Raw genomic sequence first — 25,765 nt, 5'->3', positions numbered from 1 at the left:
CCTGCTCCCGCTTTCCACGGCTGGTTGTGATCTTCCCCGGCTCCTGTTCGTTCCTATCCGAGGCCTCACCATCGTCCTCTGCCTTGGTTCGCTCACCGCGGCGCCGCCCTCTGGTGTTGTCAACATGGTCAAAAACCGAGAGGAATAAGGAGATGACTGTACATGGTGAGGATGACAGTAGGGACCCAGTAGCGCGCAGTAATTTTGTTTTTTCGGGACGGAGAAGGGTATCAACTGGGTTGTGCGGGACCTGTTGCCCGTCTAGCCCAGGCTTTTATTTCATATGTTTAGCACATGACCAGCCCAGTTTGTTTTTTTCCTTTCTGAAAATGGCTAGCCAGCTATTTTGTTTTTTGCAGAATAACCAACATAGGCCTACTTGCTTTCCTACGCCCTGCTGGGCCGAAATCTTTCAAGACGAGGAGGGATGCATTTTGCAAAGAAAATGGGCTATAAGTAATAAGAAATGGGCTATAAGTAATAATAAATGGGCTGTAAAATGAAAAAATACAGCAAACAGGCAATTAGTTCCAAAATACCGTTTTCTTTCGGATTTTGATATTTTAAATTTCATTGTTTTTGTGTGGGTAAAATTTCATTGAATTTAAATTAAGGTATATTTAGATTTAAAATTAATTTGAATCTGGCTAGAAATTTTGGGCTATATGCTGTTTGGGACAGATTTGGAGGCTGACTTGTGGGTCTACACTAGTAGAAAACGGAGCTTTAAAACCGGTTCGTAAGGGCCTTTAGTGCCGGTTCCATAACCGGCACTAATTGGTGGGCACTAAAGCCCCCCCCCCTTTAGTACCGGTTCGGCACGAACCGGCGCTAAAGTGCCACCACGTGGCGTGAGCTCGCGCCCTGGTATGGGGGACCTTCAGTACCGGTTGGTGTTACCAACCGATACTAAAGGTTTTTTTTTGAATTTTTTTTTGAAAATTTTGCAATTTTTTTTATTTTTTTACGATTTTTTATTTTTCTGAATTATTTGGTGATTTAGTCTGTAATCACCTCTCTTAACTGCTCAAGTGTGGATCACTCATTCCAAATCATCTAAATTCCCGACCGGTCACCCATCCCTCTCACTACTCCAGCCCGAGCACGCTTAACTTTCGGGTTCTATTCTCCTTTGTTTCCAAGTCTGCACTTGTTGTTTTCCTGACAATAGTAAGATGCCAATCCTATTAACCCTCAGGAGTTTAGCTTGAGCATGAAGTCACACATTTCACTGTTTGAGTCTGAAACTATTATTCTAAAAACCAGTAATTATTTAGTAACACTAATATTTCTTGAATAAGTTTGACCATAGTTTGACCACAGTTTGACCATAGTTTGACCACAGTTTGACCAGATTTGACCAAAATTGAAAAAATTGAAATAATTATTTAGTAACACTAATATTCTTGAATAATTATGTAGTAACATTAATACTTCTTGAATAAGTAGTTTGACCAGATTTAACAGAATTTTTTTAAAAAAACTGAAATTTGACCACATCTTTTTTTCCTTTTGGAATTTGAGGATTCTAAAAATTTGCAAACAAGCCGTAGGCAGTCTCCATCGGATGCGGATTTTCGTGCTGAATTTTTTGATATATTATACGTTTTTTTCCGACATCGTATGCAAAAGTTATAGCCGTTTTACATTTTCCCTACACCTTTTGCAAAATATGTGCAAATTTAAGTTTTCAAATTTTTCTAACTAGTAGATATAGTAATATAACTACCTCTTGAAGGATTTTGTTTTTTGAAGTTTTTATCATTTTCTTTTGATTTTTTTAGAACTGAAATGGTGACACACGGGTGTGTGTGTGTGTGTGTGTGTGTGTGTGTGTGTGTGTGTGTGTGTGTGTGTTAGAGTTTGAAAATTGCCCTATAGTGCCGGTTTGTGTCACAAACCAGTACTATAGGTCAGACCCCTTTAGTACTGGTTCGTGGCACAAACCGGTAGCCCTTTAGTACCGGTTTGTGCCACGAACCGGTACTAAAGGTGATCGTGGGGCCCCAGCCTGACGCCAGCATGCCATCACCCCTTTAGTACCGGTTCGTGGCATGAACCGGTACTAAAGGTTCAACACGAACCGGCATTAATGCATAGTCGTTCGAACCGGCACTAATGGTACCATTAGTGCCAGCTCAAATTCAAACCGGCACTAATGTGCTTCACGTTTGACCCTTTTTCTACTAGTGCTACTAGGTTGACGTGTACTTTGGCTATGTCAACTTAGTCCACAAACGATTCTAGCAGCAGTGACCGTTGGATGTTAATCCAACGGCCGTGCTGCTTCTTCAATATCTGATCTTCTTGCTCCAGCCGCCCAAACCAGCTCCGATGGGACTGCCTGCTCCCGCCTCCCGTGGCCGGCTGTGCTGCCGCACAGGCCGCACCGCCCCACCCTATTTCATTGCTGGCCAGGCCATTCCTCTACTCACCCACACCTCCTGTTATTTTCCGGCGACGGCAGCCGGACAAGTAAACCCTCATAATCCCCACCGCGTGGGCAACCATTGCCGAGTCCTCCCCGGCTCCGTGTTGTTCCCTTCCTAGGCCTCGTCGTCGTCCACCGCCATGGTGCTCTCGGTGTGGCCTGGTCAACATGGCTGACTTGTGGGCCTACTAAGTTGACGGGGACGGAGGGCTTTGTCAACTTAGTCAATATGAACGATTCTAGCTCCAGTGACCGTACGATGTCCATCCAACGGCCGTAGTGCTTCTTCAACCTCTGGTCTTCTTGCTCCAGCCGCCCAAAGCAGCGCCGGTCATGGCGCATGCTCCTGCATCCCGTGGCCGGCTGTGCTGCCGCGGAGGCCTCACTGCCCCCTACTATTCCCACCGCTGGCCAGGCCCTGCGGCGACGGCAGCCTCACACCACAGCCGAACCGGTGAACCCTCGTACTCCTCTCCGCGCGGGCTTCCACTGCCGCATCTTCCCCGGCTCCGCGTCGTCCCCTTCCTAGGCCTCGCTGTCGTCCACCGTCGTGGTGCTCTCCGCGTGGCGTGGTCAACGTGGTCAACGAATGACTTCCATCAGAAGAGTACTGTACGTGGAGAGGCTGACAGCTGGGTCCACGGCCACAGCCCAGTATTTTTGTGACTTGCCAAGTAAGTCGATTTGTCAGGCCTGTTGGCTGCAAATCTTTCAAGACGAGGAGAGCTTTCATTCGGCTGGCCGAGAAAATGGCCCATCAGTAATGAGAAATGGGCTGTACATTTTTCAAAGACATCAAACCGACAATTAGTTTGAAATATCTTTTTTTTCATTTCGAGATTTTAAATTACATTAATTTTTATTCATGGAGAATTTTTGGATTTTATATTGATATACATTTATTTTTAAAATTAGTTTGAATGTGAGTCGAAATTTTGGGATTAAAAAACAGTTCGGACCGCACCGAAATATGCAAAATTTTGTATAGTTTTTTAACCGTGGCCACAATATGGGCTGTAATGCTAACAAAAATAATATGGGCTCAAAAAATACCTTAAGAATTAGCAAATGGGTTGTAAATTTTTAGAAATAATGGCAGATGGGCTGTATGCTGTATTCCAAAGATTTGAGGCTTTCCTAAAAAAGGTTGACACACAAGCAGTGACTGTTGGATGTCCATCGAACGGCCGTCGTGCTTCTTCAATCTCTGCTCTTCCTACTCCAGCCGCTCAAACAAGCGCCGGCGGGACTGCCTGCTCCCTCCTCCCCGCAGCAGGCTGTGCTGCCGCGCAGGCCTCACCGCCCCACCGTACTCCCATCGCTGGCCAAGCCATCCCTCTACTCACCCACACCTGTTGTTATCCGGCGACGGCAGACGAACCAGTAAACCCTCGTACAGTCGTACTCCCCTCCGCGTGGGTAACAACTGCCGAGTCTTCCCTGCCTCCGTGTCGTTCCCTTCCTAAGCCTCGCCGTCGTCCACCGCCCTGGCGCTCTCGGCGCGGCCTGGTCAACGTGGTCAACGACCGACATACATCTGAAGTGGACTGTACGTGGAGAGGCCGACAGCTGGGTCCATGGCCGCACGCAAGGAAATGCCTCCTTATTACGCGCAAAATAATGATTCCTCCACCTGACATCAGGGACCCACCGAAAGGGCCTCTGTATTTCACGAAAAAAACGTTACCGCCGCTGACAGCTTGGACCCACCAGCTATATCTTCGCACGCAAGGAAGTGCCCTTATTATGCACAAAAGAATATGAATACTCCCCTAGTTAGCTGGGACCAGTATAGTGGCAGGCTAACTTGTGGGCCTACTAAGTTGACGGGGATGGAGGGCTTTGTCAACTTAGTCAATATGCACGATTCTAGCTCTAGTGACTGTACGATGTCCATCCAACGGCGTAGTGCTTCTTCAACCTCTGGTCTTCTTGCTCCAGCCGCCCAAAGCAGCACCGGTCGTGCCGCATGCTCCTGCCTCCCATGGCCGGTTGTGCTGCTGTGGATGCCTCACCGCCCCTACTATTCCCACCGCTTACCAGGCCCTGCGGCGACGGCAGCCTCACACCACAGCCGAACCGGTGAACCGTCGTACTCCTCTCCGCGCGGGCTTCCACTACCGCATCTTCCCCGGCTCTGCGTCGTCCCCTTCCTAGGCCTCTCCGTCGTCCACCGCCATGGTGCCCTCCGCGCGGCGTGGTCAACATGGTCAACGAACGACTTCCCTCGGAAGAGTACTGTACGTGGAGAAGCTGACAGCTGGGTCCACGGCCACAACCCAGTATTTTTGTGATTTGCCAAGTAAGTCGCTTTGTCAGGCCTGTTGGGCTGCAAATCTTTCAAGACGAGGAGAGCTTTCATTCGGCTGGCCGAGAAAATGGCCCATCAGTAATGAGAAATGGGCTGTACATTTTTAAAACACATCAAACCGGCAATTAGTTTCAAATATCTTTTTTTTCATTTCGATATTTTAAATTACATTAATTTTTATGCGTGGAGAATTTGTTGGATTTTATATTGATATACATTTATTTTTAAAATCAATTTGAATGTGAGTCGAAATTTCGGGATTAAAAACAGTTCGGACCGCACCAAAATATGCAAAATTTCGTATAGTTTTTTAACCATGGCCACAATATGGGCTGTAATGCTAACAAAAATAATATGGGCTAAAAAAACCTTAAGAATTAGCAAATGGGTTATAAATTATTAGAAATAATGGTAGATGGGCTATATGTTGTATTCCACAGATTTGAGGCTTTCCTAAAAAAAGTTTGACGCACAAGCAGCGACTGTTGGATGTCCATCGAACGGCCGTCGTGCTTCTTCAATCTCTGCTCTTCCTACTCCAACCGCTCAAACAAGCGCCGGTGGGACTGCCTGCTCCCTCCTCCCCGCAGCCGGCTGTGCTGCCGCGCAGGCCTCACCGCCCCACCGTACTCCCATCGCTGGCCTAGCCATCCCTCTACTCACCCACACCTGCTGTTATTCTCCGGCGACGGCAGATGAACCAGTAAACCCTCATACAGTCGTACTCCCCTTCGTATGGGAAACAACTGCCGAGTCTTCCCTCCCTCCGTGTCGTTCCCTTCCTAGGCCTTGCCGTCGTCCACCGCCCTGGCGCTCTCAGCGCGGCCTGGTCAACATGGTCAACGACCGACATGCATCTAAAGTGGACTGTACGTGGAGAGGCCGACAGCTGGGTCCATGGCCGCATGCAAGGAAATGCCTCCTTATTACGCGCAAAATAATGATTCCTCCACCTGACATCAGGGACCCACCGAAAGGGCCTGTGTATTTCGCGAAAAAATGTTACCGCCGCTGATAGCTCGGACCCACCAGCTATATCTTCGCACGTAAGGAAGTGCCCTTATTATGCACAAAAAAATATGAATACTCCCCCAGTTAGCTGGGACCAGTATAGTGGCAGGCTAACTTGTGGGCCTACTAAGTTGACGGGGACGGAGGGCTTTGTCAATATGCACGATTCTAGCTCTAGTGACCGTACGATGTCCATCCAACGGCCGTAGTGCTTCTTCAACCTCTGGTCTTCTTGCTCCAGTCGCCCAAACCAGCGCCGGTCGTGCCGCATGCTCCTGCCTCCCGTGGCCGGTTGTGCTGCTGTGGAGGCCTCACTGCCCCTACTATTCCCTCCTCTGGCCAGGCCCTGCAGCGACGGCAGCCTCACACCGCAGCCGAACCAGTGAACCCTCGTACTCCTCTCCGCGCGGGCTTCCACTGCCGTGTCTTCCCCGGCTCCGTGTCGTCCCCTTCCTAGGCCTCGTTTTCGTCCACCGCCGTGGTGCTCTCCGTGCGGCGTGGTCAACATGGTCAAGGAATGACTTCCATCGGAAGAGTACTCTACGTGGAGAGGCTGATAGCTGGGTCCACGGCGACAACCCAGTTTTTTTATTTGCCATGTAAGTCGCTTTGTCAGGCCTGTTGGGCTGCAAATCTTTCAAGAAGAGGAAAGCTTTCATTCGGCTGGCCGAGAAAATGGCCCATCAGTAATGAGAAATGGGTTGTACATTTTTAAAACACATCAAACCGGCAATTAGTTTCAAATATCTTTTTTTCATTTCGAGATTTTAAATTACATTAATTTTTATGCGTGGAGAATTTGTTGGATTTTATATTGATATACATTTATTTTTAAAATCAGTTTGAATGTGAGTTGGAATGGATGCATAAGGATGTTGTGCTCTGCCTGGAATACAATCATAAAGTTGAAAGTACAAGAGATTCCTAAAGGCATACCATCAGAAAAGCTTCCTTGACCAATAGGGTAAATCAAGAAAACAGTAGTAGCAGCTGCAACAGAAGCTGAATATGCAACAGCAATCCAAGGACGCATACCCAGACGGAAACTAAGTTCCCACTCACGACCCATATAACAAGCTGCACCAAGTAAGAAGTGTAGAACAATTCGAAATTTCGGGATTAAAAACAGTTCGGACTGCACCAAAATATGCAAAATTTCGCATAATTTTTTAACCGTGGCCACAATATGGGCTGTAATGCAAACAAAAAGAATATGGGCTCCAAAAAAACCTTAAGAATTAGCAAATGGGTTGTAAATTATTAGAAATAATGGCAGATGGGCTGTGTGCTGTATTCCACAGATTTGAGGCTTTCCTAAAAAAAGGTTGACGCACAAGCAGTGACTGTTGGATGTCCATCGAACGGCCGTCGTGCTTCATCAATCTCTGCTCTTCCTACTCCAGCCGCTCAAACAAGCGCCGGCGGGACTGCCTGCTCCCTCCTCCCCGCGGCCGGCTGTGCTGCCGCGCAAGCCTCACCACCCCACCGTACTCCCATCGCTGGCCTAGCCATCCCTCTACTCACCCACACCTGCTGTTATTCTCCGGCGACGGCAGACGAACCAGTAAACCCTCGTACAGTCGTACTCCCCTCCGTGTGGGAAACAACTGCCGAGTCTTCCATGCCTCAGTGTCGTTCCCTTCCTAGGCCTCGCAGTCGTCCACCGTCCTGGTGCTCTCGGCGCGGCCTGGTCAACGTGGTCAATGACCAACATGCATCTGAAGTGGACTGTACGTGGAGAGGCCGACAACTGGGTCCACGGCCGCACGCAAGATAATGCCTCCTTATTACGCGCAAAATAATGATTCCTCCACCTGACATCAGGGACCCACCTAAAGGGCCTCTGTATTTCGCGAAAAAAACGTTACCGCAGCTGATAGCTCGGACCCACCAGTTATATCTTCGCACGCAAGGAAGTGCCTCCTTATTACGCACAAAAAATATATGAATACTCGCCCTGTTAGATGGGACCCAGTATAGTGGCAGGCTGATTTGTGGGCCTACTAAGTTGACGGGGATGGAGGGCTTTGTCAACTTAGTCAATATGCACGATTCTAGCTCAAGTGACCGTACGATGTCCATCCAATGGCCGTAGTGCTTGTTCAACCTCTGGTCTTCTTGCTCCAGCTGCCCAAACAAGCGCCGGTCGTGCCTCGTGCTCCTGCCTCCCATGGTTGGCTGCGATGCGGCAGAGGCCTCACCGCCCCCTACTACTCCCATCACTGGCCAGGCCATCCCTCTACTCACCCACACCCCCTGTTATTCCGTGGCGACGGCAGCCTCACATCGCAGCGAACCAGTGAACCCTCGTACTCCTCTATGCGTGGGCATCCACTGCCATGTCTTCCCCGGCTCCGTGTCGTCCCCTTCCTAGGCCTCACCATCGTCCACCGCCCTGGTGCTCTCGGCGCGGCGTGGTCAATGTGGTCAAGGAATGGCTTCCATCGGACGTGGACTGTACGTGGAGAGGCTGACAGTTGGGTCCATGGCCGTAGCAAGGAAGTGCCTCCTTATTACGTGCAAAATAATTATTCCTCCACCTGACAGCGGGGACCCACCGGACGGGCCACCATATTTCGCAAAAAAAACATTTGCCCCGGACTGCTGGGACCCACCAGCTACATCTTCGCACGCAAGGAAGTGCGTCCGGGCAAAAAAAACGATTTGCCCCCTTGACTGTGGGGACCCACCAGCTACATCTTCACAGGCAAGGAAGTGCCTAACAGTCGGGACCCACCTAGTCGAAGCGTACGTAGCATTGTCATTCTGGTCATGAACGTGTACGTACATATATACTGGTGGATGTAGAGGCGCACACGTGTCGTAGTAGAGGCGCGTACATGTCATAGTAGAGGCGCGCACGTAGCATGTACACATACTTACAGCGGCCAGGGTGCAAGAAAGAAAATACGGCCACGTATGTGTACATACGGGCGGGGTCTCGAACGCCTACTCGCGCATACGTACGGCCAGGGCTCGTGTACATGGCTGGGTCAGAAGGGAGAAACAACGTCGTCATCGTGTTCATGGGGAGGCAACGGAATGCGTCATGTTTATCGGGAGGCAACGGAATGCGTGGGAGCCAACCGGCTGGGTCGGAACGGAATGCGTGGTCATGTTCATCGAAGGGCTTGGACGGAACAGGCGATGGAAACGAGGCCTGGCGTCCCACACAACGGAGGAAACGGACCTCCTACGTTCGGAACGGGGTCTTGTTGATCGGGAGGGGCCTGGCGTACCGCAAAATGGAGGAAACGGACCTCCTACGGTTGAAACGGGGGTCATGTTGATCAGGAGGGGTGTGGCGTACCGCAAAACGGATGAAACGGACCTCCTACGGTCGAAACAGGGGTCCTGTTGATCGGGAGGGGTGTGGCGTACCGCAAAACGGACGAAACGAACTTGTGTTGGTGCGCTATGGTTGAAACAGGGGTCCTGTTCATTGGGACGGGTGTGGCGTACCGCAAAATGGGACTCCACGGGATACTGTTCATCTCCACCGTGGACCTCCTCCAGCCTCCACGGGCTCCTGTTCATCCAGCCTCCACCGCGCGCTACTCCACCGGCTACTGTTCAACCACCCCTCCATGGGCACCCCTCCACCGTCTACTGTTCATCCAGCCCTCCACACCACGGGGTCCTGTTCAACCACCCCTCCACGGGCACCCCTCCACCGTCTACTGTTCATCCAGCCCTCCACCACACCACGGGGTCCTGTTCATCCAGAGGCAACGCCACCGCTCACTGTTCATCACCCCCCCCCCCCGCAACGCTCACTGTTCATCCCAGAGGCATCATCGATCGACTTCAGTTAGCAGCAGTAGCGAAGGAATCGCTCGATCGGGTTCAGTTAACAGCCATCGATCGATCGCTCGCGTACAGTAACGCGTAGCCTGCACTGCAATCGCTCGGGTTCAGTTAGAGCCAATGCCTCACACACACACGCGTATGTGTACGAGATAAACGCGCATCGCTCGGCCCCTGACCTCCCACCGTAACCGGGAACTCCCCGAAATTTTCCTCGCCCTCGCTTCTACCACGGTTTTTTCCATCATGGACGGCCCAAAGAATGTCATGCAGCTGCGTCTCCGGCCCGCCCAGGACAAAAAGCCCATTTTCGGTCATGATTTTTTGTCATAGAAGTAGGAGCCCACCACATCTATGATGATACCGAGTTTTGTCACAATTATCATCATAGAAGTGTCATATGTATGACAGAATTTATTTTTTCATTCGTCCCAAAATGTCACGGATGTCTTTTTTACTAGTGGTGAGTTCCGTCAGCACCACGGTGATGATGAAGTTACCGATGCAGGGCTTCACCTAAGCACTACGACAAATATGACCGATGTGTAAAACTATGGAGGGGGGCACCACACACGGCTAAAGATCAACTTGTGTGTCTATGGGGTGCCCCCCTCCCCCGTATATAAAGGAGGGGAGGAGGAGGAGAGCCGGCCTCAAGGGGTGCACCCAAAGGGGGGATTCCTACTCCTAGTAGGAGTAGGTTTCCCCCTTTCCTAGTCCAAGTAGGAGAAGAAGGAAGGAGAGCAGAGGGAGAAGGAAAGAGGGGGGAGCCGCCCCCTCCATAGTCCAATTCGGACGAGCCCATGGGGGGCGTGCGGCCTCCCCTTGTGGCGCTTCTCTCCTTTCCACTAAGGCCCATGAAGGCCCAATACTTCCCCCGACGAATTCTCGTAGCTCTCCAGTACTCCGAAAAATACCCGAACCACTTAGAACCTTTCTGATGTCTGAATATAGCCTTCCAATATATTGATCCTTACGTCCTGACCATTTCGAGACTCCTTGTCATGTCCGTGATCTCATCCGGGGCTCCGAACAAACTTTGGTCATCAAATCACATAACTCATAATAAAAATCGTCATCGAACGTTAAACGTGTGGACCCTATGGGTTCGAGAACTATGTAGACATGACCGAGACACATCTCTGGTCAATAACCAATAGCGGAACCTGGATGCTCATATTGGCTCCTACATATTCTAAGAAGATCTTTATCGGTCAAACCGCATAACAACATACGTTGTTCCCCTTGTCATCGGTATGTTACTTGCCCGCGATTCGATCATCGGTATCATCATACCTAGTTCAATCTCGTTACCAGCAAGTCTCTTTACTCGTTCCGTAATGTATCATCTCGTAACTAACTCATTAGTCACATTGCTTGCAAGGCTTATAGTGATGTGCATTACCGAGAGGGCCCAGAGATACCTCTCCGACAATCGGAGTAACAAATCCTAATCTCCATCTATGCCAACTCAACAAACACCATCGGAGACACCTGTAGAGCATCTTTATAATCACCCAGTTACGTTGTGAAGTTTGATAGCACACTAAGTGTTCCTCCGGTATCCGGGAATTGCATAATCTCGTAGTCATAGGAACATGTATAAGTCATGAAGAAAGCAATATCAATAAACTAAACGTTCATAATGCTAAGCTAACGGATCGGTATTGTCCATCACATCATTCTCTAATGATGTGATCTCATTCATCAAATGACAACACATGTCTATGGCTACGAAACTTAACCATCTTTGATTAACGAGCTAGTTTAGTAGAGGCATACTAGGGACACTCTGTTTTTCTATGTATTCACACACATACCAAGTTTCTGGTTAATACAAGTCTAGCATGAATAGTAAACATTTATCATGATATACGGAAATATAAATAACAACTTTATTATTGCCTCTCAGGCATATTTCCTTCAGTAACCTCGAAGGAGTCACTACTAGGGAAAACCTTATACATAGAATATTAGCAGCAGCACGGCACAAAAAGAAGTGCTACTGCTAATTAGCAGTAGCGCGGTAAAGGAAAATGCGTTACTGATGCGAATTTAGCAGTAGCGCTTGGGGGCTAAACCGCGCTGCTACAAAAATCCACCGACAGTAACCAACACCCTAAGTTTAGCAGCAACGCGGTGTCGCGGGGTGTGCTACTACTACAAAAATAGTAGTAGCGCGCTTTTTGCTCAGGTTGCTGCTGCTAATTTTGAAATTGTCCACACGGTTGGCCCTGTTTTGCAGTAGCGCATGTGAGAAACACGCGCTGCTGCTACGCTATTAGCAGCAGTTCGTTTTCGCCCGCGCTACTGCTAAGTCGTAGGTCCCCACTGAGGGAGTCCTGGATTAGGGGGTCCTCGGACAGCCGGACTATATCCTCTGGCCGGACTGTTGGACTCTGAAGAAACAAGATTGAAGACTTCGTCCCATGTCCGGAATGCATGGAATGCAAGCTTGGCAATTCAGATATGTAGATCTCCTCCCTCGTAACCAACTCAGTGTGACCCTAGCCCCTTCGGTGTCTATATAAACTGGAGGGTTTTAGTCCATAGGACAACAACAATCATACAATAGGCTAGCTTCTAGGATTTAGCCTCTATGATCTCGTGGTAGATCAACTCTTGTAATACTCATATCATCAAGATCAATCAAGCAGGAAGTAGGGTATTACCTCCATCGTGAGGGCCCGAACCTGGGTAAACATTGTGTCCCCCGCCTCCTGTTACCATCCACCTTAAACAGACAGTTCGGGACCCCCTACCCGAGATCCGCCGATTTTGACACCGACATTGGTGCTTTCATTGAGAGTTCCACTTTGTCGTCATCATAAGGCTTGATGGCTCCTTCGATCATTGGCAACGATGCGATCCAGGGTGAGGTTTTCCTCCCCGGACAAATCTTCGTATTCACGGGTTCGTAGTGTGGGCGAACTCGCTCGGCCATCTGGAGCAGATCGAGAGCTACGCCCCTGGCCATCAGGTCAGGTTCGGAAGCTTGAACTATACCGCCGACATCCGCGGAGACTTGATCTTCGACGGATTCGAACCCATGTCAGGTACGCCGCACAGTCACGATGAGTATGATTTAGCTCTGCCATCGGACAATGTTCAGGAGATCACACCTGTAACTACTCCGGCCCTCAATCCGGAACAGATCGCACCGTCTGAGGACGGGTGGATGGACCCCGCCATGGAGGCCGCACACTCAGCGGCGATAGAGCCGAATACTGACTTCACCTCCTATGAGACATGTGTTGCCGGACACACGGATTTGTCCCTGGCCACAGACTCCGAACCGCTCGCGTCCGTGCCCATCCAATCTGATTGGGCACCGATCATGGAGTTCACCTCCGCGGATATCTTTCAGCACTCGCCCCTAGGCGACGTGCTAAACTCATTACGGTGTCTTTCCTTGTCAGGAGACCCTTAGCCGAACTATGTCCGGCTCGAGTGGGAAGCAGACGGTGAAGAAATTCATTCCCCACCCACCACCCACTTAGTAGCCACTATCTATGACCTAACCGACATGCTCGACTTCGACTCCGAAGACATCGATGGTATGGACGACGATGCGGGAGACGAACAGGAACCACCGCCCACAGGGCGCTGGACTACCACATCATCGTATGATATATACATGGTGGACACCCCCAAAGAAAGCGATGGCAATAAGGCAATGGAGGATAATCCCCCCGAGAAGCAATCCAAGAACCGGCGTCATCGGCGCCGCTCTAAGCCCCGCCATAGCAAAAACAGCGATCCCGGCACAAGAGACAATAATGCTGCAAATAGTGCCGAAGACGAAGACAATCCCCTCCAGCCAGGCTTTGAGCGGGAGGATGGGCAAGCCAGCCCCAAGGAACAGACAGCAGACGGAGAATCAGAGGATGACAGTTACATGCCTCTCTCCGAAGACGAGGTCAGCCTCGGTGACGAAGAATTTATCGTGCGTGAGGATCTCGTCGAACAGGAGCGCTTCAAGCGTCGGCTTATTGCCACAGCAAAAAGCCTGAAGAAAAAGCAACAACAGCTTCAAGCTGAGCAAGATGTGCTAGCAGATAGATGGACTGAGGTCCTGGCAGCCGGGGAACACAAACTCGAGCGCCCAATCAAAAGTTTCCCAAAGCGCAGGTTGCTACCCCAACTTGAAGAGGAAACATTAAAGCCTGCACTTCTAGCGTATGATGCAGCAGACCGGCCACTTAGTGGCCGAGACAAAGTGGCATATAAGCCCGAAGTCCAGCCCACACCCCGTCGCCAGTCAAACAAAAACAGCAAGGACCTGCGAGACGTATTGGAAAAGATCGGTCTTCGGATCACGAGGGGGATACAAGTTCACTAAAGTGCTCATGGATGGGGGAAGTAGTATCAATATTTTGTATTATGATATGTTCCGCCGTATGGGGTTGACAGATAAGGATCTTAAACCGTCGAATACGGTATTTCATGGTGTGATGCCTGGTAAGTCTGCATATCCTATTGGTAAGATAGCTTTGGAGGTAGCTTTTGGAGATGACTACGATTCAAGGTCAGAAACATTGACATTTGAGGTGGTGAAGATCAAAAGTCCGTACCACGCCTTGTTTGGGCGGCCGGTTTATGCTAAGTTTATGGCAAGGCCATGTTATGTTTACCTACAGCTTAAAATGCCAGGACATAAGGGGACTATCACAGTACATGGAAGTAGAAAGATTGCTTTGGAGTGTGAAGAAGGCGGTACGGCTTATGCTGAGTCGGTTTGTGCCACGGAGGAGTTAAAATTCTATAAGTAGCAAGTTGATCTGGCAGACATGACCTCCTTAAAAAAGCCAACTACGGAATATGATCCAGCATTGAAGTTCAAATCAGCTACAGACACTAAGATGGTTGACTTTGTCCCTGGCGATTCATCCAAACAGTTCAGCATCAGTGCTAACCTGGATCCCAAATAGGAAAGCGTGCTCATCGAGTTCATCCGTGAGAATCGGGACATCTTTGCATGGAAACCTTCTGACATGCCAGGTGTACCGAGAGAACTCGCTGAGCACACACTCAACATTGATCCTAAATTCAAACCGGTCTGATAGTTCCTCCGCCGTTTCAACGAGGAAAGACGCAAGGCTATAGGTGAAGAGGTAGCCCGTTTGTTGGCTGCTGGGTTCATTGTTGAAGTTTTTCATCCAGAGTGGTTAGCCAATCCGGTGCTTGTTCTTAAGAAAAACGGCACTTGGCGCATGTGTGTGGACTACACAGATTTAAACAAGGCTTTCCCTGCAGACCCCTTTGCTCTCCCTCGCATTGATCAGATAATTGATGCTACGGCGGGTTGTGACCGTTTGTGTTTTTTGGATGCTTACTCTGGTTATCATCAGATCAAAATGGCAGTTAAGGACCAGGAGAAGACAGCCTTTATAACACCCTTTGGAGCCTTCTGCTATGTTTCCATGCCCTTTGGACTCAAGAGTGCCCAGGCAACTTACCAGCGATGTGTTCAGAATTGCCTTCATAAGCAAATTGGGCGCAATGTTCATGCGTATGTGGATGATATTGTGGTCAAATCCAGCAAGGAGGGGACATTGATAGATGATCTACTGGAAACCTTTGACAATCTCCGGGTTTACAAGATGATGCTCAATCCGGAGAAGTGTGTTTTCGGTGTCCCGGCAAGCAAGCTCTTAGGCTTTCTGGTTTCAAATAGAGGCATTGAGGCTAATCCGGAAAAGATTGCAGCAATTACGTCCTTGGCTAAACCGGCGTGTATTAACGATGTGCAACATCTGGCCGGCCGGATTACAGCCTTGAGCCGGTTTATCAGCCACCTTGGAGAGAAGGCCATCCCCTTATATCAGATGCTCAAGAAAACAGATAACTTTGTCTGGAGTGAGGCAGCTGATAAGGCGTTTGAAGATTTGAAGAGGCAGCTAGTGGAACCGCCCGTGCTGGCAGCACAGATCGATAAAGAGCCATTATTATTATATGTGGCTGCTAATGCCCGGGCTGTTAGCATAGCCATTGTGGTAGAGCGCAAGGAGCCTGGCAAAGAGTATCCGGTTCAACGGCCGGTTTATTATATCAGCTAGGTGCTCATTGAGTCAAAGCAGAGGTATCCACATTGGCAGAAACTGGTGTATGGGGTGTTTATGGCAAGCCAGAAGCTCAAACACTATTTTTAGGGCCATCCTATCACAGTGGTCAGTTCAGCTCCTCTAGGCGACATCATTCAAAACAGAGAGGCAACTGGCCGGATTGCCAAGTGGGCCATTGAGCTTGGACCTCACGGGCTCAAATATATACCCCGCACGGCGATCAAGTCCCAGGCACTCGTAGATTTCATCAGTGATTGGACGGAGTTACAGGCACCTGAGGAGAAACCAGATAATACATATTGGACTATTCATTTTGATGGGTCCAGACAGTTAGAGGGTTCGGGGGCTGGAGTCGAATTAACTTCCCCACGAGGTGACAAGTTTTGTTATGTCCTGCGTTTAATGTTCCCTTGTACTAACAATGCAGCTGAATATGAGGCTTTACTCCACGGTCTTTGGATGGCTAAAGAGATGAATTTGAGCCGGGTTAAGTGCTTCGGCGATTCAGAACTAGTGGCTCAGCAAGTGTCTGGCACTTGGGATTCTAAGGACCCACTCATGGCTGCATATCAGCGAGAGGTGGACGCAGTGGCTGGTCACTTTAAAGGTTATCAGGTGGACCATATAGACCGGCGGAAGAATGAAACGGCAGACGCTTTAAGTCGTCTGGGTTCCCAACGTAAACCGGTTCCGCCCAATGTCTTTCTTGATGTATTGCACAATCCGCCAGTCAAAATAGCAACCGAAGAAGATTTGGCTATTCCTGATCCGGAGGCTCAGTTGGTGGCAGCTCCGCATGCCATACCGGATTGAACGATCCCATATCTGGATTACATTAACCGGGGCGAGTTACCAGCTGATGAAATGTTGGCTCGACAGATAATCCGGCGGTCCAAATCCATGACCATACTCAACGGGGAGTTACATCGTTACAGTGTTTCAGGAGCAATTCAGCGATGCGTTTCTCCTCAAGAAGGTTGTGAGATTTTGCGAGAAATTCATGAAGGGGATTGCGGTCACCACGCCGGTTCAAAGTCATTGGTTGCCAAAGCTTTTCGCCACGGTTTTTACTGGTTGACGGCGCATGCTGATGCGGAGGATATAGTCAAAAGATGTGATGGATGTCAAAAGTTTGCCTGCCGTGCGCATGTTCCGGCTCAAGAGTTGCGGATGATTCCAATTACGTGGGCGTTTGCAACTTGGGGGCTGGATATGGTTGGACCCTTCAAGCGCTCCAATGACAAGAAGACCCATCTGTTAGTAGCAGTTGATAAAATTCACTAAATGGGTAGAGGCAGAGCCAGTCAGCATGTGTGATGCAGCCACGGCGGTTCAATTCATCAAAAAGGTGATATTCCGGTACTAATTTATCAAAAGGGGAGATAGAAGAATTCTATCAACGTGAGCACATCCGGCTTGATCTAGCATCAGTGGCTCACCTGGTCAAGCGGAAAGGGAAAATCAAGAAATTCTACGGGATATCAAACCAAGGCTTATGGTTCCCTTAAAGCAGACGCCGGGTTGTTGGGTCGAGGAGCTACCTTCTGTGTTATGGAGCATCAACACCACACCCAATAGGTCTACGGGTTACACGCCTTTCTTCATGGTTTATGGAGCGGAGGTGGTTCTTCCTAGTGACATCCGTCACGATTCGCCCCGTGTGGCAGCTTATGTTGAAGCTGATAATGAGAAGGCACGTGAGGATTCTCTGGACCTATTGGATGAAGAGCGGGATCTTGCAGTAGCATGTTCGGTGATTTATCAACAAGATCTTCAACGTTATCACAGCCGCCGGGTTAAAACTAGAACCTTTCAAGAAGGTGATTTGGTGCTCCGGCTCATCCAGGATCAGACTGATATGCACAAGTTATCCCCCCCTTGGGAAGGACCCTTTGTGGTCAGCAATAATCTGCACAATGGATCCTACTACCTCAGTGATGTTCGAGAGCATGAAGACTCACATCAATCGGAGGAGGAGACAAAGCAGCCATGGAACATAGCTCTCCTTCGGCCTTACTATACTTGAAGCCATAGGCTCTTCGCCTATACATATTTATGATAGTATATATACCATATAATAAACCGGAGCCTCCGTTATAAGCGGGGTATCTGTTCTTTCTTATATCATATGTGTGCTTTTACAAGTTAACGGTCAAAGCGGAGTCTTTGTTAAACCGGCTTTAGCAGCTACATAAAGATAAAGAAAAATCACTAGGGGGCTTGGTCATGTTTGAACCACAGCTACACCTCTTGATAGGCATTTCAGCCACACAAGGAAAAATTTGTGGAGCCAAAGAGAGTATTGTACACAGTACAAACTCAAACATAGGCACGCGCTGAGCATCGCTCACAAAGTTACTTGGGGGATCTTTTTTGCAAAGCAACAAAGAGTTTGAAAGGACCCTCATAATTGGCTATCAAGCCACGGCTTGGAAGCCTGGTGTATTCACCTAAAACCCCGGGTTAACCTGCCTTCATCAAGTAAGCCACTCCCATACAGGTAATCCTGGCATGACCCATCGAACGTTTGCCAAGTCAATCTTTTACATACCCTGAACTTGTCACAGTTAAAATGATGATTGGTTAATTGGAGGCCCATCTTAAAAGGCTTTGTTAAATGGTTTAACTCAGAGGCCTGGCAGCCCACTAAAAGCCTCGATTTGGAGTCTGGCAGCTCGTAAACAGCCTCGCATATTTTCCTATTCGAATTTGGTTTGTTGACACATAAGTATTTTTTTGATAAACCGACGTCCTTGACCCAGCTTGCTTTCCAACCACTAGTTGTTGGCACATGATCAATTATAAACCAGTGGTCATTGACCCGGTCTAGTTTGACTAAATCACCAGTGTTATAAAGAAAATCCGGTAGTTATACCGGTCCGGTTTAATAGATAGACCAGCATTATGAAGATGAAATTATCAAATGTATCGGGTTGGTGTTAAACACCTTTGTTGTATACACGTTTGGTCAATCAATGAGGTATGTTCTGTACATTATTTTTTGTGTAAACACTTTATTATTTAGCTAAAGTATTATATACTTCTTGGATATTATGACATGTTTAGCGGTAATCCGCTAGACACTTTTAAGTTTTTTTGGACCCAGGAAGGCAAGTCATCATAGGCTATGCATAAAATATATCCTAAAGGGCGGCACAGATTGTCACAAAGCGTTATGAAACATGCTCGATGGCATGGCAGATAAATAACGTTTCAGCTATCCTATTACATGAAGCTTCAAAGCGGTTCAAACAGTGCCATTGTTTTTCACAGTAGCCATATAAACCGGCGACCGGATCAAGACTCTTCATCACGACGGTTTGACGGTTGCAGATCAGTTGGTGTCGGCACTTCTTCATCCCTCCCCAGCCGCTGGAAATCAGCCTCGGCCAATCGATTCTGGTTAAAGCTTGGAACACTGCTTCCTCATGGATAAGATCAGAAGGGTTAATATCAGGGGCATAAGTGTGCTTACGAATCGGAGGCACAAGTTCTTCGACTTCATGGATATCGGCCGGCTGTCTTTTCCCTTCTACATCATAAAACGGTTGAAAATGGGACAAATCGGCGTCCTCGGCCAATTTGTTGGCCGCTGGCCGCATCTGTTTGGTCAGCCGCCAAAGATCATCATTGTCAAAGTTTGAACCGTCTTCTTTAACGCCTGGATATCCTTTAATGATATCCTCTACTTCAAGGTCTGGAATCCAGGCCTTGGCTCAAATAAGGGCGGTTAATGCTCCCGCTCTCGCAGCGGCTCTTTTCAACTCGACAATACGCGCCGGTAACATGCCCAACTTCTCAAGGGTCTCCTTAATCAACGTTGGCGCGGGTTTGTTATAAGCCACTGTACTAATGGCTCGCTGAGATCTAGAGTATAGCTGCTCAACCAATGTATATGCCGCTTTGAGCTTCATCCGCATATCTGCACCAAGATGAGTGATCCGAGTTCCTGCCAAAGATTTTATCAACATTTTGGTTAGTTTTAAGATTCATTGACTGGTGCAACATACATAAGCAGACACTTACCAAAGATAGCAGAGGTCATAGAGTTGATTTGGCGCTTCAAACCGGCTAGTTCTTCAACCACCGGTTTCAGGGCTTCCTCGGCACTACAACTCTTTTGGTCAAACCGACTTTTTCGGTTTCCCATTCTACACGATCTTGGTTGATGGATTCTTTCAATTTTTCCATTCCGGCCAAGGCCTGCGTCAGCTCCTCTTTGGCTTTTGCAGCTTTGGCTTGTTGAGACTTCACATTTTCTTGCAAGTCAGAGTTTTGGGCATCTTTGCTTCTCAGTTCAGCCTGCAACATTGAAGGTATATTCAACAAAACAACATATTTATGCACTAAGTATAAAGCATATAACAAGTTATCCACTTCATACTTTGGGGCTAATGCCTATTTGCTCTCAAATACTACCCTCTATACAAGTCTCCAGAACAATGCAAGCATTATCCTTGACACTTGCGGGCTAATGTACGTTTGTTCTAAACCGGCGGTGTGGATTAAAAACCGGATTAACTTGCCAAGTTAAACCGGCCTTTGGGGGCTATGCTGCAGAACGTTATCTAATTATTTTCTTCAAACATGAGTCTTATCTATGATTGAGGACACGCCTTTAAAAGGATCAATGATGGGATGCTTGAAGTGTTACAAAGACCCGGTTTATGATTAACAATCATAAAACGGCTCTTGGAGGCTACTTGGAATAGTATTTCAGCTATAAATCAATGTACAAGGGAGAAGCATTTACCTCATATCGTTCTTTCATCAAATTCACCAAACCGGCTTCATAATCCCGGTTTGAGTGCAGACGGTTCAAGCAGCCGGAATGAAGCTCATCAGCGTTAAGATGAGCATAGTTTGATAAGTCGCTGCTCCATTTACCTTTATCCCTGGCAATTTGCTATTCTTTGGCACTATGCTGAGCCAAAATGACGGGATAACCAGGAGAGCTGTGGCCTGTTCCAGTAATAATAACATCATCACCTTGGCCTTCAGGATTTTTGGTGGATGATGATGGAATTTCAGTGTCTTTCTTTGGATTAGCCTGGTTTGGTTCTGCCGGTTCAGAATTAGGGGCGGCAGGCTCAACATCTGTTGGTTCGTTAGTATGTTGGCCGTCAAGGGGCGGATCATCAAAAGTTGTTTCAGGATGGAGGCCTTCCGGTTCACCAGTCTGCTCTGGTTCACCTCTTGGTTCCTCTTCTTTGGCAACAGGGTCTTCTGGCGGATTGGTGACCCGAGATTTCTTGCTGGGTCTGGCTTTGGCCCTGCAAACAGAATAAAAAAGGATTAACATCCTGTTCAAAAGATGTAGGGCGCATTGAAAGGAAAGGTTTTTCATAACTCACCCGGCCACAGTTTTCAAAGGGGGGAGTTGTGTTGATGTCGATTCACCAGAAGAGGAAGGAGGTGTCACCTGATAATTTGAATCCGGCGGATTAAGAGGCTGTCTGAAATAACCTGCCTTGGGGTAAGAATGGTCAGAAGTAGGAGAGACCTCAGACCGGCGCTTCCGAACCGGAGTATCAGGTAAACCGATAGAGGTGACCTGTTGGCCACTGTGCCGGGTTGTCCGGCGGGCTTCATGCTGTTGAGTCTTCAAAATAAATGTTGGATCCAAGTGAGAAAGAGGATGAGAAAAGCTTACATTCCGGATTGCTTGGCGAGTTTTTTGTGTTGGCATAGAGTCTGAACCGGAGGAAAGGGTAATTACCTCAACGTCATCATCCTGACTAGCTTCTGCCTCCTCATGAGGAAGATCATTGTTAACAAGATGCATAAAAAGAGAGCCAAGTGAGTCAAGTTCTACCTCAACTTCTGGGTCATCAGTATCATCATCAAGTTCCATATTAATCCGGTCAGCCGTTTTCCGCTTTGACGTCTGTTTTACGGCTTTGGTCTTCAGGCGGGTTGGTTTGACCACTTTGTCTCCAGTTGGCTTTGCCGCTTTCTCTATGGATTTCCGTTTCTAGAAAGGGTCATCACCCTATATATATAAAGAAGAAGGGTTACAGCTTGTATAAGTTAAAGATATTAGAGATGAAGAGGAAGTGTAATGCTTACAGCAGGCGGTTTGTTCTTGGTATAGAAGGGACTTAGACCGGTTTGACTACAGACCAGTTCCGATTCATTCAGAATTTCCTTTACACCTTCAGTAACTTCTTCCTCGGATAATTGGATGTTGCAGTGGCATTGAGGATCGTCAACTTCACCGGTATATTCGCACATTAAACCGGGACGCCGGCTTAGCGGCAAGATACTCTAGGATATCCAACAGCGCACAAAATCCACACCTGTTAAACCGTTTGCCATAAAGGCCCGGAGCTTATCGATTTAAGGAGCGTATTTTGCCCTTTCTGAAGAGCTCAGGCGTTGTGGCATTGGGTGAGTATTGGATAATCTATGATCACGGAAGCCGGGGAGGGGATTTTCATCCTCAGGTGAGGTGTCTCTGCAATAGAACCATGTTTGGTTCCATTCCTTTGGGTGGCTATGGTGTTTGGCATGAGGAAATTCCACTTCTTTCCGCTTTTGGATCGAGACACCACCAAGCTCTGTGTTTGGGCCATTCACAAACTCTGTGCGCCAGTTTAAGTGAAAGAAATCCCGGAACAATTCTACAGTTGGTTCTTCTTGTAAATAGACTTCATAGAAGACTTGTAAATTGCATAAGTTGGAGACTGAGTTGGGACCAATATCTTGTGGATGCAGTTGGAAGCTGGCAAGCACATCTCGATAAAATTTTGACCCTGGCGGTTTGAAACCACGACCTATATGGTCAACAAAGATTACCACCTCGCCTTGTCTTGGGGTTGGAGGATTCTCTGTTCCTGGAACTCGCCATTTGATCTCAGTTTTCTTAGGCAGTGAGCCGATGCTAACCCAGGAATGAGCCCAGTTGCAGGCAGTGAATTGTTTGGCCATTGCAAAGTGAACAAACTGAAAATGAAACGCCGGTTTATAAATTATGCATGATTATACACAAGAGACAAGGGAGTAAGAAACATGCTGATATGATAAATGGTACAACCCGGAGACTAGTATAATGAGAGAGAAAGGTAATGCTAGCACAGGGTTGATCAGACACTGTTAAACCGGAGCATAATTATGAAGGTAACATGCTCTTCCAGTTTATCAGAGGGCTAATGGCATAGACTATTTATACAATGTTAAACCGCTTATATTGGTGCGAGGAGAAACGGATCTCACAGGAACATAGAAACAGATCTCACAGTGATGTATAAAACTTTCAGATCTAAAGATAAGACAGGAAAGCAAAAATAATTGGATCTTCAAGGGGTGCAGAACTGAAGCAATTTTTGACAAACTAGATCAGTTCTTTGCGCATAAGGATTTGTGATGACCATGGTAGGTAAGCTACGGCAAGAGATGAATCAAGCATGAAGTGTCCATCTATTAAAGGAAGAACAGGGAAGAATAGCACTGATGAACTTCGGAAGAACTGCGAAGAATGTCAAAACCCTAGAACAGATCTATGGTGAAAAAAGCAGAGAACTTACCGGAGCTGGTGAGGAAGCGGAAGGGCGTCGCAATATTCTGGTGCGTTCAGGGTGATGCAGCGGCCAAGGTCGGAGCAGAGGCGACGGTCGACGGTGGCGGCAGAGCTCCAGAGGCTGAGCGGCACGAGCAAGACGATGCGAAGAGGCATGGGGGGAAACGGTGAAAATGACCCCTCGATACTATTTATAAGGCGAAGTGATAAAATGGCAAGTACGGGAATCGAGGAGCCCAAAAAATAGATAAGTTAATAAAGGTGTCGCCTGGATGACTGGATATATATTAAATGAAGGAAATCTCCGACATCAACGGATGGATGACGTCAGGGCGGTTTATCGTAATTTTGAAGTATGATGTCATGGCGGTTTACAAGATCAAAAATGAAGATAAGAGAGAAGATTTTTTCTAAAGTGTGGAAGATTGACATGAACAAGTTCAAACCAATCTGGGGCCTAATGTTGGGGATATTACTACTGGAGGTAAACCAGCCTTATGTAGCCGGGTTGACTCTTTGAAGATTAAAAGCCCATGAAGATGTAAAGATGATGGCGCTTTACGGAGGGCCCACAGGCGGGTTACAGTCTGTAAATGTAAACCGGCCTAGTCATGTAACTTCTATAGTAAGATAGAAAGAGAGAGGCCGAACCGGATACGTTTATAATCCGGCTTCGGAACTCTGTTGCCCGGCGGACGTCAACCTATGTATATAAAGGGACGACCCAGCCGCGGTTTAGAGACAGACAACAACAACTCGAGAGCCAGACAAAGCGGATTCGCTCCCTGGCCTTCGAAACCCTAGCAATACCAATCACAACTAGACGTAGGATTTTACCTTCATCGAAGGGGCCCAACTAGTATAAACTCCCGTGTCCCCTTGTCCGGTTTAACCCCTTTAAGCTAACCCGTTGTGATAGCTTCACGACTAAGTCCTTTCACGAGGACATCTGCTGTGACAAACCCACGACACCACCCACACTCACAACCCGGACCGGATGCACACCCTTAGGGATGCCGACCTAACGGAACCAGTCAGCCCGCAATACAAACCAGGACCGATCACCTTCAACCAAATGGATCGTCCGGTCAACACCAGTCACGGCAATCTAGCCGCACTAGTCCTCGACCCAATAATTGACGGGTTCCACCTCACACGAGTCCTTATGGACGGAGGCAGCAGTCTAAATCTGCTTTACCAGGACACAGTGCGCAAGATGGGCATCGCCCATTCGATGATCAAACCCACTAAAGACACCTTTATAGGTATTATACCGGGCATGGGGGCTAGCTGTACCGGCTCCATCGCCCTCGAGGTAGTCTTCGGATCACCAGACAATTACCGTGCCGAAGAGTTAATCTTCAACATCGTCCCCTTTTGCAGTGATTATTAGGCACTACTCGGGCGAACTGCATTCGCTCGATTCAACACGGTGCCACATTATGCCTACCGTAAACTCAAGATGCTCGGTCCGCGCGGTGTCATCACGGTTAATGGCGAGGCCGAACTCTCCCTCGGTACCATAGAGTACGCCGCCGCTTTAAACAACAGAAGCAATGGAGGGTACCTTTCAGTCAAATCTTGAGTCGACAGCCAAACCCCCGGACACATTCAAAGTAGTCCGAACTACTTCACGAAAGGATAGCCTGACTCGTCCAGGGCTCTCCGGCACACAAATATTTCTTACATTTCCTTTGCAGGATCACCTTTGCGCAGACCGGGACCGGTGACATGGTAACAGCTCGAACAAACAAGGGAATCTTTAGATATTCCTCGCGATGTCCATCTGACTATACTCTGGATCTGCACATAGCTTCTTCCTCCCTGGTCCCAGCAGGTTCCACAGTCATATTCCCCTTTTTATCACATTACCCGTACTCATACGCTTCGACGTATCATTCAAATACAACATGTGGATTTATATGACGCTTATTTGTTGTTATTTCTTATTGGAACTCTTTTGTTAAGTGGCATCCGTACACCGTGATATGCCTTTGCCAGGGGCTTCATTTTACCCATAATACGGCAATAAAGTCCGAACACCTTCACGGAAGTTCAGCACCCCGAACTCATAGCATTATATGCATCAGCTCCAAATCATGTCTTGGGTCAAATGTTGGGTTTGCCCGGCTCCCATGTTTTGCTGCCTCACGTTACGCTATATCGGCTAAGGCGGCACAGGGAGAACTACTACGATTGTGTCCCGGTTCTTCCGGACGAGCACCTCAGTACAGAAAGCCGAAAACTGACTGTCATGATACAACGAGAGCTGGTTGGTTGTCCGAGAGGTTGTAAAATCTTTAAGGATTTCTCCCGCATAATGCCATAACCAATGCAGCGTGCGATGGATCGGTTCTTCTTCCGATCAGGTGCCTATAGGGCCCCTCATGCGGTCTTCCGAACACCAGGGGCTGCGCCTACCTTCCTAATGCTCCTATGGCTAAGTGAGAATGATAAAGCCCTATAGTCCGAGATCCTGGTTCGCTGTGCTGAACACCTCCTTCAAAGGACCCAACACTGGGGTAAAGAGTGATCAGGTTTATCTCGAACACCCCCGTATTTCTTACGAGGGGGCAGAAGCCGACGACTGGCCAATTCTCAGGTTTAATATATAAAACGGC

The sequence above is a fragment of the Triticum urartu genome, chromosome 2A (genome assembly GCF_056163025.1).
Source record: "Triticum urartu cultivar PI428250 chromosome 2A, HENAU_Tu73, whole genome shotgun sequence".
NCBI classification, from domain to species: Eukaryota; Viridiplantae; Streptophyta; class Magnoliopsida; order Poales; family Poaceae; genus Triticum; species Triticum urartu.
Note: the sequence above shows the minus strand (reverse complement) of the source record.